The following is a 14,145-nucleotide window of genomic DNA, read 5'->3' as shown; positions in this document are numbered from 1 at the left end:
GATTTGCCAGCAAACTTGTCCAACCAATGGAGGTCTGAGAGGGAGACAACAGACATGTAAATGAGCTGAAAGCCTCTATTGAAACAATCTCAGAAGAACCAAAGGCTAACCTCCCAAAATGCCACACCATGTTCGGGCAAGCAGTTCCCAAACCAATTGAGAGCATATAGGAAGCCAACTTTTCTGCATTAGAAAAATCCTTTTCCAATGGCATCTCAATTTGCAATTCACTGTATAGAATCTGAACTGTGACAGAAAACCAGAGTACCCCGAAAGAACCATATGCTGTCAAGTATTTGGACCCAAGGTCTTCTTGCTGTGAGAACACAATAAAAGCATGATTGCACTAAATTGCAAACAAAATGTATGCGGCATTAAGTGTACAACCTCGTACCAAGGTAAACAGATAATAACGTGCGATGCAAAAACGTGTTTTATTGCTGTATATCCACTACTTCTTGCTGACTCATTCAGGAAGGTATCCGAGCACCTGGTTCTCCTTGCCGAAACAAACAAAGCAGAAAAACAAACATGTTAAACCACTGTCAGCCAAGGGTCATCGGTCAAGGAATTCCCGTAACAGAGCCGAGAATAAAGGCGACAACAAAGGACACGGACACTCTTTCCATCTAGTCTCTTTGTGTTTTATAGACTAGCTTCAAGGCTAATGCTCCAACATGAAGGAATCTGTTTGTTGCGGTAAAGGGCTTTTAAGGTTAAAGACGTGGTAGTTTCAGTTCATTCCAGATGTCTTGTTTGCGTCATGCTTCTGTTTTACGTGTAATTTCCAAATTTGTTTCCTGTAGTGTTACTTCGGGTTTTACTTGCTTGTAAAATTTCATGATACATGATTCATCTGGAAGCTTTTTGAGATTCCCCAGTGTTTTTACAGTGAGACATGGGTTTTGTAACGTTTGCTCCCAGTTCCAATGAAATTTTTTCCAGGATTTTCCACCTTAAACAGGACAGCGTTTGTTTTCATGTTGAAGTATTCAAGGGATATTTTTTTTTATTATTATTTTTACACACGGGTCTCGCCGCATTTAGAAGTAGAATTACCATCAAAATGCTACTGAAAAGCTCATCCAAACATTTATGGTTAAAGGTAAGTGTGCAAAAGAGTTCATAGTTAATTCAGTAAGAGGATTCTAGCTTGAGGTTCAGCTTTGCAGAAAATTCTCACCTTTGCTACAATTACATACGAATCTGCAAATATTCATATCCTTTAAACTTTTTCGAACTTTGCCATTTTAGATGGAAATGATGCAATGTTTTCCAAATTTTTGACATATAAAAATCTGTGAAGTGTTTGTATTCAGCCCCTCTGAATCTATACCTCATAGTCACTTTTCACAGCCATAACAGACCGTGTCTCTGCATCGTCTTCACATTTACACATTGACGTTTTTGAGCACAAGTTAACTAAGAATGGTGACTCCTGGGCCATTCTAAAATGCGGATAATTGTTGGTATAAACTGTTACATCTTTTGTGATGCCTTCTATTGACCTCCATCATCCACTCAAGTCTCACCAACATCCTCATCTCCCTGCTTTAAAAAAAGCCACCTGACAGCATGAACTTGCCACAATCATGTTTCACTGCAGGAAATGACTCAATTTTAATAAAATATATAGATTTTTAAAGTTTTAATGCAATTCATTGCTTTTTTTTTTTTTCCAATTTTACATACAAAAGGTCTGACCGGAACCTTTTCTATTCACGTTTCCGGTACACCTGTAAAACTGGAGCACACGCAACATCCATAAACACAAACAATAGCCAAAAAGCTCAGTCTTTTGGCCCCACTGGAGGTTAATTTTTGCTCCATAAATCTAATCTGATGGGTCCCTGGAAAAGACTGTTGTTGTTGTGTTCAAGTTGTGCCAGAAGGAGTTGGTCGATCACGGAAGCTATTCTAGCCTAAATTAGCCTCTCAGTGCTAAACGTTGCGACTAAACAAGCATTTTTTTCAAGTTATATGAAAGATCAGAGGTTCCTGAAACACTTGAAAGCTGAATGGGTAATAAAAAACAGAGATGACAACAAAGGATGTGTACATTCTTCCTGTCTTGTCTCTTGTGTTTTATAGACTAGCTTCAAGGCTGAGGCTCCAACACAAAGGAATCCGTTTGTTGTGGTAAAGGACTTTCCAGGTAGTTTCCGTTTCTTCCAGATGTTTTGTTTGTCTCATGCTTCTCCTGCTTTACGTGTAATTTCCAAATGTGTTTAGAGGAACATGTGTTAGATTTTTAGCTTCTTTTTTTTTTATTAGCAACTTTAAATGAAACCTTTTTGTGTTCTTGCCACTTCAAAAAATATGGACAAGTTTGTGTTGATCTTCAAATTAAAACCCAATAAAATGATTATTTTTATTTGCATATGAAATGTGAAAAAGGTCAAGGTGTTAAAAAATAGTAAATACACGTAAAAAATAAATAAATTAGAAATTAAATTTGTAGTAAGCAAATTATGTTTCATAGATTCACGTTGATATCTGTTTGCAAATGCGCTCATTATCGATTTCTTTTGTTTTAGTAAAAACTTTATTCCCTTCAAATGCTTTTTTTTTTTTTTTACTTGCATGATCTCCCTCAGCATGTTTCTAGAGGAAGGGGCCGAGGTTGCCTCTGCAAAGAAAGTGAAAAAGCTTTCAAAAGCATTTCTCTTGGCCCACTTGCCCCCAAACAAAGCCTGCTGTCAACTGGTCAAGGTTTCACTTCCTAATTACCTTCTCCTGGGGCACAATAGCCGGGCCGCTGCCTAACCCAGGCCACTGTAGAGCCCTAGCATTCTTTCCCAGACAACTGGGCCCCACACCACCAAGCCGCACTCTCTCAGGAAATGCAAGATGTATATGCGAATATGGCGGACAGGATCCCAGTTTGCCCTTGAAAGTCTTATTTGCGAGCGAAGCTTGCCATAAAATTTCAAGCAACTTTGTCTCACGTGGTCATTAAGAACAGATTTCATGTCTGGTGATACTGTAAACTTTACCCAAATATGTTTTCCTTTTTCATTCTTGGGGGCAAGTTTCAAGCTCCTTTCCCGGCGCTAAGCTCATTCCTTGATTCACGTATTAGACTGTTTGAGGTTGCCTTACCCCGGGTTTAGGGGTTGCCAAAAGTTCACATAGACTCCCAATTAAGCCGTCATTTTCTCTCAAGCTGTTTTTTTTCTCGTAAAACTTCAAACCAACGAGAGCAGGAGCCAGACAAAGCAGAATCCGAAGTTCCTCGTGAAAGGCAGCCGAGGCTCAGACGGGGTTCCTCATTGAGCCGAGTGCTGAGTGATTTTCATTGACGCTCCTCTGCCACCCAGGTCACTCCCAAGAACACCCAGACGGGAATTCCACTCGAGCTTATCTCGCCGGTCCATCGACTGCCACCACCACAGAGGATGAGGGGCGAGCATAGGGGTCCTGGACCGAGGGAAGGGTCAAAAGGGTAAGAGTGGGCGGGTGGTGGGGTGTCCTCTGTGGCCAGGATTAGGAGTTAGAGGAAGCTGTTGTAGTTGGGGTAAGCAGTTCAGGCGTGTTTACCAACAATTGCTCTGGGAGATAGTGGTCAACGGAGCGTAGGCAATACTGCCGCAGAGTCCGGGGCAGGCCGCTGACGAACAACAGGTTGCCGGGCAGATAAGGGGCTAGACACCGTCAATCCTGTGACTTTTTTTTTTTTTTTCTCTGTAGAGAAGCAAAGGGAACGTGGTGGGGGTAGATGCAATGTGAGCTAATGCTTCATTAGGTCTTTACAACATTAAGCCACTGTTTTTCCAGATGACGAGGCCTGAACTCGCTGCTTGGGTTCTCTAAGCCCTTAGTGACTTTAGAAGCAAACTGCATGAAATCTGATACGCTCAACGTTTATGTAGATCGGAACTGCTCCGCCAGGCAGGTGGCTTACTGAAACGGTTACAAATGAAGACATAAAATAAAAAAATGTCAAACTTAATGTTTTAAAGATGTCATTTTTTATTAATTTTAATGACGCAGTACATTTTTAGGACGCATAATTCTGTCTCCTGGTTACTACGGAGCATTAGGGCCAAGCTAAGAAATAAAAATGTTAAATTACAGGAATAAGGTTATAAAATTAAGAGAATAAACTCATACAAGAATAAAGTTGTATTATTAGGAGAATAAAGTCATAATATTACGACCTTTTTCTCAAAATATTATGTCTTTATTCTCATAATTTGATTTTCCTTTTAGTATGGCCCTAATAATCTGTCGCACCTGGTAACTTCTACTCTGGGTTAATTTGTGATTCTTAAAAAATGTTATATTGCATAAGCTATAAAAAAAACTAGAATGAGAATAACCTTACAAGAATAAAGACATAGTACTACAAGAATGAAGTTGGACAAGAATAAAGTCGGAGTAATACGAGATTAAAGTTGTAGTACTACGAGAATAAAGAGATAATATTACAACTTAATTCTTGAAATGTTATGACTTTATTCTCTGAATTTCATGACTATTTTTGTAATTTTTTGTTATTTTTTTTAGTATGTTCTTAATATTCTGTCAGACCTGGCAGCTAATACTCTGGGTTTATTTGTGTTTTAAAAAATATTTTATTGCGTAAACTATAAAAGATTTATCTAACAGTTCAATCTGACCAAAGCAATTAGAAATATTTGCTCAAAGTTAATCATACAGTCTGCACATAACAGAGCCGTAATTTTTTTGTGCACGTTTATGACTATAAAATTGATTTTATCATGTCTTGATAAAGAGATTGTTCACAACGAATCATAATCAACAATGCCTTGCAGAAGTATTTTTTTTATTATCTTTATAACAAAACAAAAGCTGTGTTGTGAAAGTACTGTATACATGCCAACTGGAAGAAACGGACACGGGGCTTTTGACATTTTTTAAATAAATAAAATAAACAAGAGCATTTGCATTCAGGGTTTTTTACTCTTGATACAACTAAATAAAATCCAATGCGAGCTGTGTGTAAGTTCAAAAATATAAACCCAATAAAGGACTCAGCGATTTGGGAGAGACAAATATGACAACTAAAGAAAACGGCATAAAGAAAAATCAAGAACATTTTCTGATCAATTAGGGTAGAAAAAAGTATCCCAAGTTTTGACGATTTTGCAGGAGCAGAGTTTTAATTTCTCATCAAAAACTAGAAAGAGTACGGTACGACCGACTTGACTTCGCTGGCATCCGTAAACATTCAGTCTTTTCAGATTTTAGTTGTAAAAATGCTCAAAAAACCATATGCAGTGTTATTTTCCTTCCACTAACCCCTTCTGTGGCTGTAGCACACAAAATCACAATGAGATGCATTGAAGCTTTTTATTTTAATTAACATGCCTCAGTGTAAAAAAGTTTTAGTGGTATGAATATTTTTTAGCAATGTCACTCTCTGCGTCTACTTTCCCACATTTCCACACAGAAAGGCTTCTTCTCTTTTGCTCCTGGCTTTTTTTTATGTTTTGGTTTTTTTTGTTCCACTGACCAAATTAGACGTTTCTACATTGTCACTCATCGGTCCTCCAATTATGAATCATCTGTTTAGCCTTCTATGGTTTCATTGTGCCCCCGCTTCTCCTGATCTCGATGTGTTTGGAGTGCCGAAAAATGTAGACCTTACACGGGGAGGAGCCAACATCTGAATTGAACTCATTTTTAAAATACAAGATCAAGCTTAAGTTCCCTAAACCCTTTTGTTATACATTTATATTTTACATGTATTTATTGAAATCAAAGTGAAACCAAAGTCAAATTACTTGCTTGTGTGCACAAACTTGGTGAATAAAGCTGATTGTAACTGTTTTCTAGAACAAGGAAGTGCTAGTGGGGATGGGAGAAATGTTATTATGTGGTATTTGTTGTCATTCTTTAAAATTTACCACAGTCATATTCGCTATGTGTCTAATCTAGTCAAAGGGCCACAAACACAATCAAATATATTCATTATGAAAGAAATGATGCAAAACTATTCCTATTATGAAGGTCATGATGAATTCTACAATTATCATCTACTCGTTATCAGTCTACTTGGCTTCCGGCTGGTCATGGTGACCTGAAGCCCCGTCACAGCAGTCAATGGACAAGCAACTTAAGGAGTGACCGTTCACAGACAGATTCCTTACGTTTTGATGAAGAATATTACTTCACAATACCGATAAGAAGTTGTAACGACTTGCAAGTTGATATGATTGGTCCCTCTAGGAAGTTGCGACGTTTCAGCCTAAAATGACTGTTTTTCCAGCACCTTTTTCAAAAAGCTGTGGATTATTTTAAGCTGTACTCTGACTCCATGCTCTTTATATTGTGACTGATTTTTGGGGGGGAAATGTGGACACCAACGGTGAGCACAACTTCCGTACAAAATCTAGGGATGTGGCTCCGGTAAGAATAATGTGAACGAGGTCAATATGATATACTGGCATGAATTAACTAATTAGCATTTAACTAACACCAGCCACATGCAGCAGCGTTACTATTTAAGTAAAAATAACAGATAAAAAAGAAAAGAAGGAAAAAATTAAAAACTAATGCACAAAAGTTGTGACGACTGGTGAAACTTGCAGGTCCGCGCAAAATTTGAGCATGATGAATTTGCATTAGTAGCTTTGAACGTAGCTTCCTGGAGGGACTGTATTATAAATCATAACTATATATATATAAAAAAGAGAGAATGTGTGTAGCTCAGTTAGGCAATAACAAAATTAGCCTTCCCTCATTTGCACAAACCCTGTTGATATTTGTCACCACTATGACAAAAAGTAGTAGAAATGAAATAGTGTGTGAATAAGCATCTTGGGGGGAAAAAAATTGCTTCCCCAGCGCTGGCACGTGTAAGAAATTGGCTTATTATTCCTCTTGCTTTTTCTTTTCATCTGAGCTGAGCTGACTGGAGGCCTGACGTTGCTAAATACGTACTGCACCGAGTTCAGCAGCAATCTTCTTATCCAGCCTTTGGCAGAAAACAAAACAAAACAAAAAAAAAACTGAAACTCCCACAAGAAATTCCCTTTAACTTTTGCAACTGCGAGGGCTTGGAATACTCTATCGGTTTTCGAACCACACACAGAGTGAGCGCCTTCAGTTGAAAAACAAGCCGTCAGGCTCCGTCTTGAGAAATGTGATAACGCAGATAAAAACGGGCCGCTCCGGCGAGGCTTTAATGTTTTAAACAGTTTTGGGTCTTGGTAAGCAGAAAAGGAAACACAATCGGGTCTCGTTCGTGGCAAGGGAATTTTCAAAAGCAATACTTCTAATGTCAGGGGAAGTTTTCTGAACATGTTTGCGGGTGATGACTTATGATAATATGATATTCCTGACAAGTAGAAACGAGCAGGACAGGCAACTTTCGGCAGGATACGCTTTATGAAACAGTTTTCTAATGTCCTGGCCAATGCGGCTAAGCCATGTTTCTGTGTATGTTGGACCTCTGCACGGAGAGTATAGCTTCACTCGAAATCCGCATCAGCTATGTGTTTTAACCTTACCCTCATTCCTTCCCGAGCGCTGCTACATGAGGTCATGACCTCTATAGCAGGACGGATGAGGGTAGGTGGAGTGTGTGTGTGTGGGGGGGGGTGTGCTCCTGTGCAGTAATAGCACAGTGGTAGGTTGATGGGGAGTGTTTCTGACTTGATAACTGATTTGCCCCTGTGTTCACCTTTAATCTCTGATGGGCCTGACCAGTGGAAGGGTCACCGAATGGTACAGGGGGGATTTAAGGAAAAAAAAAAAAAAAACCAGACTCGATGGTTTGCCTAAATAATTGCATCAATTAGTAACAAAAGCATACGGAGAATTCCCTTTTTGACTAATATGTGTGGAATTACTCAAAAGGGAACACAGCTATGGATGATTTCAGTAAGAGTCTCGACATAAGGTGGTCCAACCTCACAAACCTGGCATAAAAATCAGCAAAGAAAAATCACCAAAATGCCAGCAAAAGCAGGAAAAAAGCTGGTAAGCAATTATAGGAAGGGTTTAGTTGCCAAATTGGATTTTTTTTTTCCATTAAAGGGGCAGTGACTTTTCAATTTAACGCCCTTAAATTGGGCCTCGGTTTCTTTAAGGTTTCTTGCTCTTTCCGACACCTCGCCTTCAGGAAGTCATCACAACGTCTCTACATATTCTTTAACGTTCTTTTAGAGCATTGCGCAGTAGGTCAGTTATGCTAGCTTGACTTTGACAGCCTTAAAGGTGCAGTGTTCTATATTTTCTAGGCACATAGTGCCATTTTCTAGAAAACAATGCAACTATGTAAACTTCAGTTGTTAAAAATTGTTATATATCCATATATCAATGATGACTTCAGAGAGATTTGACTTTACAATTTAACGCCTAAAACTTGGAACTCTCTCTTTAAGAAGCTCCTGCTCATTCTGACACTCCGCCTTCAGGAAGTCACAACGTTTTTCTTCATTTCTTCATTGAGCCTTTAACAATGTTTTTTTTTTCTGTGTTGCATTGACAAGTAGTTTGTAAGAGCTCAGCGGTTGCCCATTTCCACCAGGTGTTTGCTAATTGCTGCTGACGCTAGGTGAGAGAGCAAGCGTTTAGGCAACCCAAATGGTTGCCAAGGGAGATTCAAGGAATTCCTCAAACATGCCTGAAAGAATCAAAGCAACACTCCAGGCATGTTTTTGGTGAGGAAATAAGGTTATAACATGATGTAAAGTTCGAAAAGGTCAGTTTTCCTTTAAATATTGAGAAGGGCATGCAATATTTTTTGACATGAAAGAAAATGTAATTAAGAAACTTGATTTCAAAAACAGAAACAAGTTTAATAAAAGTAAAATCCCTTCTACGTGGTTTGATTATCCTTTAATTCGTGTCTCATTTACCACCAGAAGCAAACTTCTTAGTTGAATAAAAGTCCATTTTTATTTCAAACCGTCTCCCTGGCCTGTCTGATGAGTTCCTGCGTCTTTGTGATGCCATTTTATTCGCTAACGCTCTGCAGGCCTTCGCAGAACAGCTGGATTTGCACTGAAATTTAACTACAGATGGACTCCATTTACTAATTAGGCGATTTCTTAAGGCATTTGGTTGCGTTTATATTCGGGGTGCCAGAGCAAAGGGAGCGAGAATTATTTTCCTTCCACTTTATAATTATGCAGAACTGCGCGTTGGTCTGTCTCTTAAAATTACAACAGAATATGTTGAAGCTTGTGCTTGCAATGGGGCAAAATGTCAAAAAGCTCAGTGGGTTTGAATACATCTTTGTAATAAGGATTCTTGGATTATTCTAAAGCGTCTTCATTATATCTTAAGTTATACACTTTTAAAGCTGCTTAAAAAAAAAGAAAAAGCAAATGTAGGTCAGTGAGACTCATCGCAATTCTGTGTTTACCTGACTAAAGCCGTACAATTGAAAGGCAACGTGCTTTCTTCTGGCAGTTGAGAGAAACTCGAACGTTTCTCATCTTTGACTTTTGAAAGCACGTCCCTCGATATCCGATTGACTGTCTGCAGCCAAAGGAGTGTTATTCCTCCTTGCTCCCTCCCCTTTACTGTATGTTCCTCCCCCTTTTTTTTCTCCTGATTGGATCTTCCTCAAACATTGCAGCTTCTTCGTTCCTCTCAAGAGGCCTCAACCTTGCCTTCGGTGGGACAGGTCCTCTCCGTTTGCCGCACACGACGTTGGGAGCTCGGCAGCCTTGTGACGCACCGACGTTTTCTGCAGGATTTATCATTTTTGCAAGGAAAGCGAAGCACTGGCCAGTCGTACTCTCCAGGCGGCTGTAAGTTTGAGGCTTACGAGAAAAAAAAATGAAAAGAGCAATTTAGAGCTCCAGTGCGGATTGGAGGGGGGGACGGAGGGGCCGTATTGAAACAGCTGCGATAGCTGCTTCTCGGTAGAATATTGATTGCTATTATGGGATAATAAGCACACGCTTCAGAGTGCCCCGGAGGATCGGATGAGGACTTTGCGTTATGATTCGGTGAGGTCCCACAGATTGGGGGAAACGTCGGCGTGAAATCGTTTCTCCGGCCCCTGATCTCTGCAAACGAGCTGGAGTGTGTCAGGGCGCAGACGGACAAGTGCCACCTCTCCCCCCCAAGCCCCCAAAATAAAATCCCGTGGGACAGGCTGGGCTTTCATGTTGAGTAATGTTGTTTACAATAGGCCTCAGCTCGTGCATTAGTGTCCCTCAAACGTCTACAATCTCCCAGCTGTTTGGCATTTTGAAATACTTTACAGGCCTCCTACGTGGACCAATGGGATAGAGAGTGCGTGTGTGTGTGTGTGTGTGTGTGTGTGTGTGTGTGTGTGTGTAGGCTTCAAGTGCCAAAGTGCAGGCCCCACTGAGTGGGCTTCATTGAAGAATGGAAGGCATGTAGTCATCTCTGTAGGCTGGCCGCAGCAGTCTCTGCTCTCACCTGCACCGAACATGACCAGTAGTAGCCAGAGTCAGGCTGGGCTGTAAAACACACACTGCCCCCTACAGGTTTCACTCTGTCTTTGCAATGTGCGGTGAATAGGAAAAGTTTAACCAACCCTCCTAAGAGGCCAAATTATTATTATTTTTTTTGCAAAGCTGAAGAAACAAGGCCATATTAAATCATTTCTAAATTGAAAAACAAAAAAAGTGTGGGTCAAAACGTAAAAAACAAAAAACCTGCAAGGACACGGTTGCTAAATTCACAACATATTTTGTTTCACACACCTTTCGATTTAATTTCAAAATTAAGTCTTGTTTGGCACACTGCTAAAATCAGCCGCAGTTAATTTGACAGTGATATCTCAAAAGGTCATGGCAAAGAAGCTGCAGAAATTCTCGTGTGTGGTTGTGTTCTACATGTTGCTCTTTGATTTGGAAGCATTTTCTTCCAAAGCAAAACCATACAAGCCTGTCTGAAATATCCTAGACTGTTTGAGAATGTGTTACAGTCTAATAAACCAACAACAAATCCTAAAAGTATCCTTGGCACACAAAAAAACGACAAAACAAAAACATTGCACATCCCCACAAGAACACCACAATCATAGTGAGAAACAGTGGTAGTGATATCATGATCTGGGGTTACTTTTCTTCAGATAGAATGGTGGCTCTTATCAAGATGTGTGACAAGATTCCAATGAATGTATTCACACCTGCACAAAAGGTCCAGACCACAGGGGGAAAACAACCCTGGTCCGTTGAAAGCGGACCAAAAGTGTCTAGTGTGAAAACACCCTAACAGAATCCAACAAAATTAAACTGTACAACGGATGATTTGATAAGAAAAATTGGGTTTTTGTTAGAAATTGCAGAGTTTTGACTGAAATGTTGCATCTTACAAATAAGCTAAGGTGTTGCACTAATTGTGTGAATTGCTATGAAGAACTGGGATTCTGTTTTCAAAAATTTGCTTACACTTTTGGCAAAAATTTTAAGTGCCTTTGAAATTATTATTATTTTTTAGTTTAGTTTGCACAATTACAACACAGATCAAAAATACTGAGGAAAAATAATAAGAGGCAAATGCTCAATGGGCTTATTTGCATAAAGCCTCCACCCAAATTGTACAGGAAAAATACAATATAAATACATGTATACACTCATGCGAATCCAAGATAGTCATTTATTTATTAGTTTTCTTTTGTACCGCATTTTCCAGACTGTAGAGCGCACCTCACTATAAGCCACATCTACAAAATTTTTTTTTTTTAAACTGGAAACATACAGTACAGACCAAAAGTTTGGACACACCTTTCTAATTCAATGGGTTTTCTTTATTTTCATGACTATTTATAAGGCAAGAAATTGGTCTGTACTGTATATATATAAGCCGCACCGGGCTAACAGCCGCTGGTATCTCTGCCGCTCTCGGTTTTTCACAAGGACGCAGCAGAGGGCTGGAAATGAGCGAATTATTGAAAATTAGCGCTTTCTTATTTGATATCCATTTTTGACTTCTAATGATTCACTTCCTGCTAAAGAGCCCCCTGGTGGTTGAAGAAAAATCCACATAAAAGCCACACCGGGCTATAAGCCGCATGGTTCAAAGTGTGTGGGGGGGAAGTAGCGGCTTATAGTCCGAAAAATACAGTAAATCTACAAAGCCTTCAAACCACTACAGGCTAAACTGCATAAAAACCGAACAACCAGGCATCATCCGAGCAATGCAGTAGTCTATCACGGCTGCCTTCCCAGAGTTTCAGAACTCCAGATATGTTTGGGGGTGCGGGGTGGGGACGGGGGTGCACGTGTGTGAGTGTGTGTGATCAGTCCCAGCTTTGTAAATGTTTTCATTCGCAAGTGAAATCGCTCCGTGTTGCCGACAGATCTCCACATTCAAATGCATTGATTCACAGTCATGCGCCCAATATCCGATTGCCTTCGCTGGTGTTTTTCGCAAACACCGACGCAGACCCCTTAATCTGTAAATGAAGAATGGGGAGGGGGGAAGCATGGGGGGAAAGCTGCAGTTTTGAGTAATTCATGGGCAAAAGAGTGAAGTGCTCGAGCAGACAAATATTTTCAGGTTAGGTTTTGGATGGACAAAACCCATGTAGGAATTCCAGGAGCAGCATAAGCGAAGACATACGATGAAGAAAAAGGCAAGCGGCAGAATAACACATGAAGGGCTTAAAAAAAAAAAAAGAACATCACAGTCAATCAGGCATCAGCTGCTAGCCAGGGAGGAGGAAAACGAAAAAAGAGGGGAAACTTTACCCCAACTCTGGCCCGCCTGAGTTGGCCTGCCGTGTGCAGCATGGGAGGAAATTCGCTGGATGTCACATACGTCTTGATTTTTATGAATGCTTTGATAGCTCCCCTAAAGGCACTCCTCTGACCAGGTGGCGGGTATTTATACAAGCGTCAGAGAAGCAAAAATGAGGGGGGAATATTTTGCTGATCTCGCGCAGAAAAAAAAGAAAAGAAGTGTGCTTACTCTGAATGCAACTGGAAATAATTATCTGGCTGTGCACTCAGGGAAGCAGGTCACCTGAATGCACCGTGCCCTGACGCCCAGGTGTCAGTGCTTTGCCGGATAGGTGTGACTCACACATGGGATCAAGCATGTACAATGTATTGAAGAGACACTTCCTATTTTTTAAGAATTTAATTTAATCTTGAATTAAATAGCTTAATTTTTAGTAAAGTGTCTTCGTGTTTCTGTTATGGAGTGTTGAACTTGGCATTTCTAATCCTGCAGTGAGTCTTTTGATAAAGACACAAGCTGCTGTTACCATTCTTTTTAAGAAAAAAAACACATTTTATGTCAACAAAACACTGTAGATTTTAATTAAGTACAAGATTTGACAAAAATACTAATTTTGAAAAAAAAAAAAAAACAACCTACAGACTACATCTGCACGGTTTTATACTGTATGATGGCATAACGGGGGGCAGCCAGAGCAACACCGCAGTGACTGGCTGTAAGAACCAAGGATTGACGCCGTTCAGTGATGTTCCTGTTAATCTGTTGACGTTGGAAATGACAATAGGGTGGAAGTGACATTTGACAGATTCTGGCATTAATTTTCAAGTGTTTTTTGAGTGCCTTGGTACTCCCGCATATTCGATGTTCAGGAGTTGCAAATTTTTCTGTGAAGCATAGTTCTAAAATCATCCACTCGCTGAGTTGTTCGTAGAGAGAATCTGAGGGTGATGTTTAGTCCGCTTAAATTAAACTCTAGTTCGTTTGCCCAGAAAGTCAGGTTCATTTGGGGAGCTGCGAATGTGCCTCCAAACTCTGATGTGGCCTGAAAATGCGATCTCTGGTCCAGTTAAAAGCTTAGCTCTCAGTTGAAGTGAACTCTGGTGCGGTTCGAATGCTTGTGTGAACGCCAAGCTAACCGGCGCCTGCTCCAACAGCAGGAAGAGAACCATGGGTAAATACAACCAAAACAAATACTAGCACTGGCGGGAGAAATGGCTCGTGCTGAGCCGATTGTTGAACGATGTTTGGCACGTTTGCCAAAGACAAAACAGAAATTCCGCAACTGCTACAATGTGACGGCGTTCCATTTTTGCTTACATTTCACGAAAAAAGGAAGTTGTGTTCACTGTCTTCCATAGGTTTCTTGGTGCAGCACCACCACAGGACAGGTGAGGTTGGTAAACAGTTGAACTAAAGCATGCAGGATGCCGGTCCTTGAGGACCAACTTTGGGCACCACTGCCCTAAAATATTTGACAGAAAACGCAGCTTGGGAAGCTGACGT

General features: G+C 40.2%; 1 long non-coding RNA gene across 1 annotated transcript; it reads left to right on the top strand.

Moving 5' to 3' along the window:
- Positions 1–1,867: 1,867 nt before the first annotated feature.
- Positions 1,868–13,653, top strand: LOC114143959 (uncharacterized). Its single transcript, XR_003595363.1, has 3 exons — positions 1,868–1,879; positions 9,778–9,784; positions 13,598–13,653. It is a non-coding gene; the product is annotated as an uncharacterized LOC114143959 (long non-coding RNA).
- The last annotated feature ends 492 nt before the right edge of the window (positions 13,654–14,145 follow it).

This window comes from Xiphophorus couchianus, chromosome 5 (genome assembly GCF_001444195.1).
Source record: "Xiphophorus couchianus chromosome 5, X_couchianus-1.0, whole genome shotgun sequence".
Taxonomy (NCBI): Eukaryota; Metazoa; Chordata; class Actinopteri; order Cyprinodontiformes; family Poeciliidae; genus Xiphophorus; species Xiphophorus couchianus.
This window is presented reverse-complemented; position numbering and strand designations above follow the sequence as displayed.